This window comes from Haliotis rubra, unplaced genomic scaffold (genome assembly GCF_003918875.1).
Source record: "Haliotis rubra isolate DU_JTF1 unplaced genomic scaffold, ASM391887v1 Scf1016, whole genome shotgun sequence".
Classification (NCBI taxonomy): domain Eukaryota; kingdom Metazoa; phylum Mollusca; class Gastropoda; order Lepetellida; family Haliotidae; genus Haliotis; species Haliotis rubra.
In genome coordinates, this window is record NW_025764911.1 from 2,510 (window position 1) to 15,174 (window position 12,665).

The 12,665-nt window shown below is 39.0% G+C and overlaps 3 long non-coding RNA genes across 3 annotated transcripts; 2 read left to right on the forward strand and 1 right to left on the reverse strand.

The window, feature by feature from the left end:
- Window positions 1–7,816: 7,816 nt before the first annotated feature.
- LOC124269659 lies at window positions 7,817–9,627 on the reverse strand. The gene is made up of 2 exons (XR_006896564.1): window positions 9,540–9,627; window positions 7,817–8,642 (listed from the first exon to the last, which is right to left on the reverse strand). It is a non-coding gene; the product is annotated as an uncharacterized LOC124269659 (long non-coding RNA).
- On the forward strand, window positions 8,510–9,593 carry LOC124269652. Its single transcript, XR_006896563.1, has 3 exons — window positions 8,510–8,573; window positions 9,135–9,221; window positions 9,565–9,593. It is a non-coding gene; the product is annotated as an uncharacterized LOC124269652 (long non-coding RNA).
- A 34-nt stretch (window positions 9,628–9,661) lies between the features above and the next one.
- Window positions 9,662–11,585, forward strand: LOC124269645. The gene is made up of 2 exons (XR_006896560.1): window positions 9,662–9,807; window positions 10,873–11,585. It is a non-coding gene; the product is annotated as an uncharacterized LOC124269645 (long non-coding RNA).
- The last annotated feature ends 1,080 nt before the right edge of the window (window positions 11,586–12,665 follow it).

Below are 12,665 nucleotides of genomic sequence, written 5' to 3' on the forward strand. Positions count from 1 at the left end.
GGTGCAAAATGCAAAACTACCTACCAAACATAAAACATTTCCAAAACGAGGTTAAATACTACTACCCGATAGATAAAAAACTAGACAATTTAACAAATCCAAACATGCTGAAATTTATAGGAAATGGTATATATATATATATATATATATATATATATATATATATATATATATATATATATATATATATGTGTGTATGTATGCATGTGTATATATATGTATTATTTTTAATTTACATCAAACACTGCCAAAATCTCCTTCCTGCGGTATCCAACTTATGAATGTTAAAACGTTTCTGTATGTGTGTGTGTGTGTATGTATGCATATCTCCTTCTGCAGTATCCAAATATGAATGTTAAACGCTTCTAGTGTGGTGTGTATATATGCATGTGTATCTCCTTCTGCAGTATCCAACATGAATGTTAAAAAAAGCTTCTAGTGTGTGTGTGTATGTATGTGTGTGTGTGTATGTATGCATCCTTCTCCTTGCAGCATCCAACATGAATGTCAAAAAGCTTCTAGTGGGTGTGAATGTGTTTGTATGTGTGTGTGTGTGTATGTATGCATGTGTATCTCTGCTTCATGGATGTTAAAAGCTTGTGTATGAATGTGTGTGTATGTATGTATGTGTGTGTGTGTATGTATGCATGTGTATCTCCTTCTGTAGTATCCAACATGAATGTTAAAAGCTTCTAGTGGGTGTGAATGTGTGTATGTGTGTGTGTGTGTATGTATGCATGTGTATCTCCTTTTGCAGTATCCAACATGAATGTTAAAAGCTTCTAGTGGGTGTGAATGTGTGTATGTATGTGTGTGTGTATGTATGCATGTGTATCTCCTTCTGCAGTATCCAACATGAATGTTAAAAGCTTCTAGTGGGTGTGAATGTGTGTATGTATGTGTGTGTGTGTATGTATGCATGTGTATCTCCTTCTGCAGCATCCAACATGGATGTTAAAAGCTTCTAGTGAGTGTGAATGTGTGTATGTATGTGTGTGTGTGTATGTATGCATGTGTATCTCCTTCTGCAGTATCCAACATGAATGTTAAAAGCTTCTAGTGGGTGTGAATGTGTGTATGGATGAGCATGAGTGATCAGCAAATGTACTTTGTCCAGGAATAAATATAAAAAATAAATAAATAAACAAAATCTTGGTCATAAAGAAGTTGATGAAAAAACACTTGAACATTGGTGTAAACTTTTGGAAAACAGTGTTGGTTGTTGTAGTTGATTGTTGTTCAATCATTAATTGACCTTTGATGAAATTGATTTTTTCTGTTGTCCAGACAGCTAAACGCATAACATTGTCCAGTTACATAAAGCTCACAATATCATTCTGATGAATCATCGATGTCAAAATACAAGTCACATTGCATTGTATACTTTGAATAAATGTGTAACGTGGAATATTTTCTGTACTATAATCTACTGTTGTTCATGTACAATATTCCTTAAACGTTGTGAAACTGCTTTCGTCTAGAATATTTGAATGTACAGACTTTCTTCGGATGGCTTAACCTTTGACACAATTTTAAGTGTTCAAGAATAGCTAGCGTAGTTATTGTGTCGAGTAAATAGACCATTAATAAATTACCGTTGTACTTTATTGACTCGATGTAAAATTTGAAAAACCGTATATATCGCGGAGATATTTTTACTATACTTTGTCTTTCAATCGCTGAGGAGCGTATTGGGTCAGGTTAGGCATAGAGACTTAAAAACTATGGCCAATGTTTGTTTCACGTTTATATTAACGAGTGGTTATGTGGACATTTCGAGTGAATTTCAGTTCACAAAATAGAACAGGAAGGAATGAAGAGCCTTAAGATATGTTAATGATTAATACGTTCCCGCTGTTGTTTCAGGTGTAAACCCTTCTGATAGACGGAAGTGTGCCTTGTGTTGAAATGAACATTTTTTATTGGTCACCTGTATCGACAGATGTCGGGATTTAAAGGTCAGTCTATGCCCGTTATAAAAGCGACTCTTTGTGTTCCATCTGTATAATTGGGGTGGGGTAGCCTTGTGGTTAAAGCGTTTGCTCTCCACGCCGAAGACTCGAGTTCGATTCACTATATGGGTGCAATGTGTGATGGCCCAGATTATTCACAGGATACATTTAGAATAGAATAGAATTATCACAATTACATTTATTTAAAAATATGATTATATTTAGTTTCAATTTAAGACGTTATTGATGGAACGATATTTAGATGAGCAAAAAACGTAAGCTTTAACTGTAAGATCTTATTAATCATGTGCAAAGATATGGCATGACAATGTGATATGCGAATTCATTTTGTTATTTGACATGTAGATTGTTTTTTTATTCGAACTGCTTTTGTGGTATAACGAGTGTAGCGTTATACGCCGTTACCTCAAATGAACTGATAGATTACAAAATAATAGTCGCTGCTTTAGTGTAAAAAGAAATGACTAGATTAAAACACAAAATCTTCTTTCTGTACAAACAATCTCATCAAGCCAGTTGCTGTGCCCCGTCAATATATATATAGCAATACTGAGATGTGTACACACAGGCAGGATCTACACAGTCCTGGTTGGATGTGGGACACGGGCATTTGAAGAAAATATGCGCATCTTCCTGTTACGTGTACAGACATCTGGCAGTTCATTGGGTGATGAGACGCTAGGGGGAGACGCGTGTTGTCATTATGTTTGAATTCATTGTGTCTGGATAGCTAGGTGAATGTCACACGTAATGTTGACACGAGGATTGAAGTTTTAGAACAAACGGTTTTTGACACATTCAAATGGTGGTTGTAAATACGAGGGAGATGAGACTATTGATGTGTGCACTGTGGGTGTTTGTGTTAATCTTTCAATTCATACAATCTGAGGGTAAAGTTGTTTTTTTTATATTATTCCTTCCTTGTTTATTTTCTCATCATCATCATATCATGCATATCATATCATATCATTCATATCTTATCATATCATATCATATCATATCATATCATATCATATCATATCATAAAATATCATAACAGCCACAAGTCATCAGATAGGGACACAAAACATAACGTGCTTCTCTGCTTAACTGCATTCAAGAAATTCCGTATCAATGACATCATGCTACGCTTTTAAAAGAAAGGAAATCAACATCTAATATTCTCTTGTAACGAATGTATAAACTGTTTGCAGGGTAGTAGCAGCTGATATAATACACAACTTTATTTTTGAAGTTGATCTAAAAACATAATTATTTTATCTAACTGCCCCTGAATTAATTCGCTGTGCGCATTTAGTCGAACCCCACCACGGTTAAGCATACAATAGTACTTAGAAGCATCTGATGTTCCAAAGTACTTAAACAGCACATGTACATACAAATCATAATATTTTATCTCCATATTTACGTGCTACCCCTAATGCCTAACGTACAGCAATATTTTATCTTTTTGATCTCGTGCGGAGAAATGTAACACATGAAACAGCGAAATTGATTTCCCTTTTCTTTCATATACACATAGACAAATTTATCGCAACACATCTGATTTTCAACCGCCATTCAGACATTTATATTCATAATCATCATTATGTTGATCTGTATGATGATTTCTGACCAGTCGGGCGAAGCATACACTGATTTCAGATAAACATCTGTAATGACCAATGGCAGGTATCACGTGCAATAGTGTCCCCATCATTAAGGAAATATCAAGTTTTTAGTAAAGTTACAGATCGACTTGGAAAATCAATTGATTTCGTTGTTGATAAGCAAATGTGTGACTGCTCAAGTTACTGGTAGCCGGAATGCTATCATTAAGGGCTTGGCAAGAGATTCTGGTTGTGGGCCGATTGGCCAGAACACATCAGCAAAAAAAAAGGAAAAGAGTTGTGGACCGTCAGCGTTCAGGATCCAGCGAGGATACAGTCAGTCTCAGAATCACAAGACTTCATTCATTCATGCCACGTGACGTGGTAAAATCTGGTGTGGCTTCCACATCGTCGTTTGCTCACTGGACGGTCGGCATTAAAATCGGCTAAAATCGGCTGAGTGTAGAACTATACGACATACCAGACGTATGCTGTCATCCACTGAACAAAAGCAGCAGGGATAGCCAGTTGTCAAGCTCAACGTCTCTGGAATTTGACGTCGGTCCGACGAGAGTCGACTTCATTTGTCCATGTTTGATGGCCGAGCTCGTGTTTGGCACCGGAGAAAAGTGCATATGTACAACAGAAATATCTTGGAGCAGGTAAAGTTTGGTTTAGTTCATTGCTGGCGTAGACTGTAAACCTGATCTTGTGAGGATCAAGAAGATCTGAATGGTCAGCAGTACATCACTGGCATCCCAGACAGAGTTGTTGTACCACATTTCGATGTGCCATCCTTTGAACTGAAGGCCAGTCTTTATGGACGGCAATGCTAAGCCATGCATGTGCCGTTGGAGATTTCTTTGCGTCAAGAGGTGGTAACGACTCTATCGTGGCCGCCAGGAGTCCAGGTCCCATTAACATAAAGCATGTTTGGGACAATAGTGGTCACAAAATACAACAGAGAGATCATCCAGTACAACTCGTGGTGATCTGTTAGAACAAGCCCTCCATCAGGAATGGAACGCAATACACATGCAATGAAGAAGAGTGTTATGGCAGTTTTCTTCTCTGTGAAATGGGAGTCAATTAAGGAGGGTACATATAGTATGGTTAGTTGAGGTTTGGATAAGTTCCTTTGTTGTGGGTAATGGTAACTTATTGAACATATGGAAAAATATAGGGTGTCGCGATATTTTTTCCATGTGTGCATATATATAATACCGATGTGTCCTCATGAGCTGACAACTTGTCGAGATTCTCCGCCTCGCCGATTCAAACTGCTTCAACCACTTCGACATAGTGCGTTGTCTGAGCACACCCTTTGAGCCATTATGCAATTAGCCAGCATCCATCCTTGTGCAATCACTTTGTCTGAATCGTGGAGCGAGTAAATATGTTTTTAATTGGCATTTACTAAATGTATACAGTTTATCGGGAGGCATGGGGGCACGAGACTAACACTTGCTGCAAAGTAAACGTTAAAAACTGTTGCTTTCGTTAAGACAGACGGTCGTTTTGACCTATGTTTCACAAGGAGAAAAGACACGTGGAGCGTCTCAAAAGTTTGGTTTGGTAAGGTCTGGTTGTTGTTTAACGCCGCACTCCGCAATACTCCAGCAATACGGCTGCGGTCTGTAAATAATCTGGACCAAACAATCCAGTGATCAATAGTATGAACATCGATATCAGTAATTGGGATACGATGACATGTGTCAATCGATTCAAGTCAGCGAGCCTGACCACCCGATCCTGTTAGTCGCCTCTTACCACAAGCATGGATTACTGAAGACCAGGAAGACGAGCTGACCTCAAGGCTTCACGATCTCGTCTTGTGCCGCCCTCTACAAACCGTCACATTCATCAGTGGTGTACACAACGTCGTAACCTAGATAATCTTTGCTAGTCCCCGTGTCATGTGTCAGCCCCGATGTAATTTGCCCTTTCGTGGAAGGCGCTGTCGTGTCTAGCGACATCTACATGAACCTCAAACCGTGAACGCCATCGAAAGACTCGTCAGCAGTATGCCTCAACGAGCGAATGGAAGTTTGGCAAATCGTGGCGGTATTACACACTACCGATCCAGAAACGTACCCTTTGAAATTTCCCATCCTAGTCCCATTGTCGTTCAATATCATTGGAGGCCATAACATCATCTGATGGTGACACCAGGCTTCATATATGTTATGCCATTTGAACGCGTGTCTTCATCGTGCAGTTTAACTATTTATACTTGACTCTTTTTATCAATAGTTCGTCAATATCCGGGGTTCACAGATTGTAGCCATGCATGTACTCGAACCCGGATCTTCGGCATGGCGGGACGAGCTTTAACCACTGGGTTACCAAACCGCTCGTCAGTGGATTAAAACTCATGGAGGCTTGTATATAGGTATAGTTCGTCTATGTTTGGTTGTTGTACTCATCGATGTTACAGCTTTGGTAGCGGATGTCTGTAACTAATCAAGTCAATGATGACGATGCGTCGATCAAGTCAGCGAGCTTGTCCACCCCATCATGTATGTCGCCTCTTACGACAAACATGAGTTGCTGAAGACACATTCTAACCCGGATATTTTATGCTAGATGTGTTTCACAAGTGTTTCTGATATCGTTTGTAGGTTCTCTGGTACTAACGACTGTTCCGGCAGCAGCAGCAACAACAGACAGCCACGTCATCACTCTGATCTGCAGCAGCAGCTGGGGCAGGGCCAACAGATACTGGTACAGGGATGAAAACGTCATCTTCCGTACAACCGAGTCACTGTCCACCCTCAGTAAAGCAGCCATATCTAACCCGTACGTCTACAGCAAGTACCTGTCAGGGCGTGTCAGTGTGAACTGTGGGTCCTCCAACACAATGTGACTCTCAGGATCAACGCTACAATTGACAAGGGACAGAGTGGTGGTGTAAGGATACAGTGAAGAGCGAGACAAGCAACCATATAACATTACGTGAGTTAGATGTGTACTGCAAGAATCAGTGTAACGGAAATGCCCACAATACTTGATGACAAGAGGGCTGATTTTGACATTCCAGTAGAACCGTTTCCATTCAAGTCGACCAATGTTTCAGCAGCTCCTATCTTTGTAGACCGTTTCATAAATTTAGTCCTTTCTGGTACGAACGATTTCAATGGCTTTATATGACTCCTGTACAAAGTTTTCTGGTTTAGAATTACAACATTCAAGGGCTCAGTAAAGCTTTCAGATTAAATTAGTGAAGGCATGTGGATGGTATTCACGTATATGACACATTAGTGACACAAATTATAGTGTTTCGTTAACACCTGCCTTTGTCATAGCAGGACAATATAAACGTTAGGTCTATTTCTTAGTCAGTGTGTGCTGACTGTAGATAATGGCATTCACATCAGATGGAAGTATGTTTTGTAAATGGGAGGTCAACACTCAACGATTTATGACCCAAAAGCAGAAGTTTTTAGTATTCCAGCATTGCCAGCCCGGATAAAAGGGATTCATAGTTGAATCAGATTTGATATGTATGCCAATAGGATTGGCCCTAGTGTCTTGTGTTTGAAGGTAACATATCTCGGAAAATAATATGAGGTTTTATGAGTTTTATTTCTGAAGTTATTATCACGTTATTATGAGTATGAGTTCTATGTGTGTGTAGTTGTTTGACAGGATATGCCATAAACACGTATACAACGTTGATCAGCTTATGAACCTGTTGTTACATGTTCTCATCTTACATGGACATAAACAGTTCGGATACTGCTGAACAAAGGTCTGATGTTATTTTGGTTAATAAGAACGCACGTATGTAGTAGCCTAGCATGAATAAAATGAACGTTCGGGCTAAATGAATGATTGGTATGAGTAGCTTACAAGTGTCTGAAAGGAGTGGCCCCTTCCGAAGATTAGTTGTTAGTTGTCATCAGTAAATGGACATCAGGCATACCGTCAATGTTCTGCTTACAATCAGTCTTATTCGTATATTCTAGTAATGTGTAATGTCTGCAAACTAAGCCTACCATTTCCTGTAGCTTCTAGTTTGCTTTAACCCTTTCACAATTAGCCGTGGTTTGCGAAGGCCTCATGTCTGAATGTGTCCATAATGTTGGAAGTTGCTGTTGCTATTCTTGTATTTTCCTTATATTGTGACAAAAGAATAGAAATTTGTAGCGTTAAACCTTATTATCGGTTTCAGTCTCTGCGAAGTCTGGACGACATACTGATCTATCAAGACTTACAGACAGCGATGCTAAAGACAACGGTAACATACAAAAAAGCATGGAATGTGTGATTGACTTGTGGCGATCATAAACGAACAATTCTAATCAACTAGTGAATACATATCGTGTTGTTTATGATATTTAACATAGGATATAGGTAAATGCCTTGATGTTGCCTCGTGTTGAGCATAATTGGTGTCGCATCATGGTGTGTCGACTTATGTGTAAGAAATAACTATTTGGAAAAAGTGCAAGATATGTAGTCATACATGGCGAATTTTGTAAGCTGCAAACCACTGTATAATTGTACCCAAATGTGCAAAACGGTCACAGTCAGCGATATTCTACCTGTCATGGTGACCAGTAATAATGGACTCGGGGACAGTGGTGACAATCCAAGTCACGACCCAATCAGCAGGGTCACACTATATAGCACTCATTGCTCCATTCGACGATTGTTCAGGACAAGCATGGTCCAAATCCAGGTGAAATAGGCGACGTCGCTGTTGGAGAGGTTTATTTGACACAAGCCAGCAATCTTGGGCTGCTCTGAAGTGTGATACTTTATGGAAATTATCTGAACTTATCTGATCACTTTGAGGAAACGCTGCCTTGACGTGGGTGGAGTCGAGCGCTTCATTATGCACGCCATATTGACACGGCTTACTCAAGGAATGATTATTCTCCTGCTGTTTCAGGCTCGGGAAGCAGGACTGTTATTTACATTGCTGCAGGGTCCGCCTGTGCAGTTGTAGTCATCATCGTTGTAGTCGCCATATTATTTGTTAGAAGAAGACGTCACACGTCCGGAGGTAAGACATTAAGATGCAGAGCTATGGAATGAGTCATTGGATTCTTCATTAGATTGAACTGTGTTTAAACTGCAAATATGATACAATAAGTAAACAGTATTTATCTACAAGGTGTATTGATAGAAAATATTTATCCATAAGGTGTATTGATAGAAAATATTTATCTACAAGGTGTATTGGTAGAAAATATTTATCTACAAGGTGTATTGATAGAAAATATCTATCTACAAGGTGTATTGATAGAAATATTTATCTACAAGGTGTATTGATAGAAAATTTTTATCTACAAAGTGTATTGATAGAAAATATTTATCTACAAGGTGTATTGATAGAAAATATTTATCTACAAGGTGTATTGATAGAAAATATTGTATTGTAAGATGTCGTCGTATCGCAGTTGCGTTGATCGATGCTCATAATATTAATCACTGGAGTGATTCAAGTTTGATTGTTTTACAGATCAACGTCATATAGCTGGAATATTGTTGCATTTGGCGTTACACAACAAAAAGACATGTTCGAAATAAGTTAATCATTATGAGAATGACGTTCATGTTTCAGCCACGCAGGATGACATACTACACACAGTGTCATCAGAAACGTCACCAGCTGATGACCACACACAGTACCATGAACCAGTGACACAAGGTATATAGTTTGTCTCGATCAACACCTTGTCCACAGATAACAAAATGAATTAAGTAAGTCATAACCTTGATTGAATATATTATTTTCATGAGACATAAAACGAAAAGTGTTCCGTTTTCCTGTGTTAATTTGAGACATGTATGTCGAGTAATGTTTGAAATCATTTTACACAATATAGTTCCTTTATACGTGCAAATAACATCCGCGGAGAAATATACTTTGGAATGTTGTACACATTAATCTTGAAAATATTTTTATATGAAAACCATTTGTTATTTACTAGCAAATCTTACATGATCATGACACACGGTAACTTACCTAAAGTAATATTTGCTGTTGTCAGGTGTGTACGTCCATGTGCTGAAAGACAAGGTCAAATAACACAAGGAAGAGGAAACACATGTCGGCGTGTGTACGTGTATATATTTCTCATTTACTTCACCAGGGAGGCCGGGGGGACTAGTTAGTGAATCATAATGGTTGTAATGTCAGCAGTTAGATCCTTGTTTGTGTGTTGCAAGTGCTCATGTCATTCATCAAAGCATGTCTGGATTGGTCAAACTGGTCGTGGGATACAGGGTTGAAAGTATGCTCGATCATTCAGTGTATCATCTCGCCATGTTATATCATGTTATATATGTATCAGACTAGAAATATAGTTTGTATTTATATAGTGCCCGTTCAAACAAATTGAGCAGAGGCACTCAGGCAAAGACACTGTCAAAAGCTGTGTTTTAGCACTCGTTTGAACTGGTGGAGTTCACAGGTGACTTAAGATTTTGTTTGGGAGATTGTTCCATAATAGATGCCTGGCTTCTGAAAATGTTCATTCTGTTTGATGGTGGTACCTGCAATATTCGTGATGTTTGTGTTATCAAAGGTATATAACAAAAACTGTAGAATGAATTGTATGTTCACAATGGGATTAAGCCCACACCGGTAGTAATATCACTGCATTATAAGTTTGCAAGAAGTGCCATTCAAGACCAAATTGTACATGTTCAGCAGAGCCAGAACACATTCTGCAGGCTTTACAGTTCTGGTCCGATGTGTTTGATGAAATTCTGAAGGTGTCAGTGAGTACGTGAGCTGGGTTTTACGCCACTTTTAGAAATAGTCCAGCAATATGGCGTCGGGGGACATGAGAAAAGGGCTTCACACATTGTACCCATATCGAGAATCGAACCCAGGTATTCGGCGGGACAAGTGAATGCTTTAACCACCGGGCTACCCCAGCGCCCCAGATTCTGAAGGAAACCTAGCGGAGTAGTCCCGTGTGATGGGACGTTGTCTTATTGCTGTTGATCTATTCTGGCCCGACTTTGAGACAATTGGTAGAAAGTTGTCTCCCTTTAATCAAATTCTGCTGTCAAAGCCTTTGCTGAAGTGTAATTGTACTTAATAGGTTATGTATATAATTTGTCTGTGGTGTCATAATGATACTACCGTGCTTGACTGGATCATCACATTATTCTGCATATGCCCCCGCTGACCAGTCATATCACTGGTGTCTTTACAAACTAAACTCTGGACCAGACAAACTATTGGTTGATAGCATGAGCAAATAACGCATAAATATGGACGTAGAGTTCGAAGTCGGTCTGGCTGCAACGGTTTATCGAACATAATATACATTATTATGTATTTCCAGAAGCTGTCCCACGGTCGAGATTTACCGGGGATGATTCTGATGGGAGGATGGAGCCAACCTCAAAATGGACCAGTTGGGGCAGAACCTACAAGTTTCCTGGAATTACGGGTTATCTGAAGTCATCATCAGTTGTTTCGAGAATGCCGTGATGTCACAACACGTTCATATGGTCCTCTAAACAAACAGTGGAACAAATGATGCCAAATAGTCAATCAGAAGGAAAAAGTACAATGCTCAGTGAAAATAAAATCCAAGCCTAAATGTTTAAGGAACCTACTGATACACAGACGATAGGATGAATATGTGTCCGTCACATAGTTACTTTTTTTCCATACATCGCTTTGTGACAATAATTGTGAGAGAGTAACAATTTATGCCGTCATTGTTTCACCCGTATTACCGGTTTTGCACAATTACAAAACGTTGTCAGTACGAATGGCTCAACAGAAATTGATATTTTATGTGTATTGAAAACACTGCCTGCTTCCTTTGTTATCGGTAAAGTCATGCTTCAACACTTGTGAACGATGTTGACAGCTGTTTGTTTGTCAGGTGGTGACGTTACTGTACATGCATATGTGCAGGCCGGCGTGTTCACAGAAATATAATCTAACGTACACAGGTCTTTCAGGTAATGTACAAATGAGTGCAGCCATAACCATAACCTCTTGGCAAAAGAATGTACACATCTCACAATTTGATTTTACCCAAAATATTACAAACTATCAAAACGTGATAATTACTGGACTATATCAGTCAACGGTTCACGTTACATGTTCACATTAAACTCGTACCTGTATCAAGCATATCATCATACTAAGTTATTTTCTTGTTTGTTCCATTTTCAGCCTCTACCAAACATGTGTGTATTTATGTTTCGCCCGTCAGTTTGTGTTTGAACACTGGCATCAAATTAGAATAATCATTCTCTTTGTAAACACTGCTGTACATTGTCATGTCATTTAGGCTTTTGAAAATTAAGGGTTAATAAAATATTCAGTACTATCATTGTAACTGTTTCGTAACATATGTACAATAATTGATGATGTCTCAGAATATGATGATTTTGGAGTTACGTGAAGATATTCAAGAGAGTGGAGTACTGTTTGCTTTCAATTAACCCGAGGCAAACAAACGGTTTGTTTCAGACTTGATAAGAGACGAGTACCTGTCGCATGTTCGTCTTCGTACGTCAACTGTCACTAGCATAAACCGATGTCTTTAGTTTGGTACGAAATACTCGAATATTGCCAGATACAAGGCTCAAAGTTATAACTATTCTAATAATTAAAACAGGTAAATGCAGATGGGCCAACAGTAGTTGATTTGCGCACATTCCACCACATTCAGACAACTCATTTCACACATATCTCATTCTGTGGATGGAACAATATGTAATCAGGGTATCATATCTCGGCCGTATTGTGCTACTTCTGTTCTGTAGTAGGTTTGACCACATCAAGAGTACACTTCCAAATACCTGAGTCTGACGTTAATATATTTGATGTATTAGGAACATCACGAGCATCGTTGAAGTACAGGTGAAAAGAATGTACACATTTACATTCTCACTGACTCACTCGTGCAGCTCAGTACAGAACAATAAGTCGAGACAACAGGGATGGAACAGGTCTTAAGCTATGTGTGCTCGTATCAAGAAGCGACTGTGCTTATTGTAACAGGCCGTCAATATTATCTGAAGGTTAGGCAGGCTGTCTAAGGTAATGAATGTCATGGCCCCCACAACAGCGTAGATTTATGTTCATGATGTCAGTCACTGGCTGACCACTACC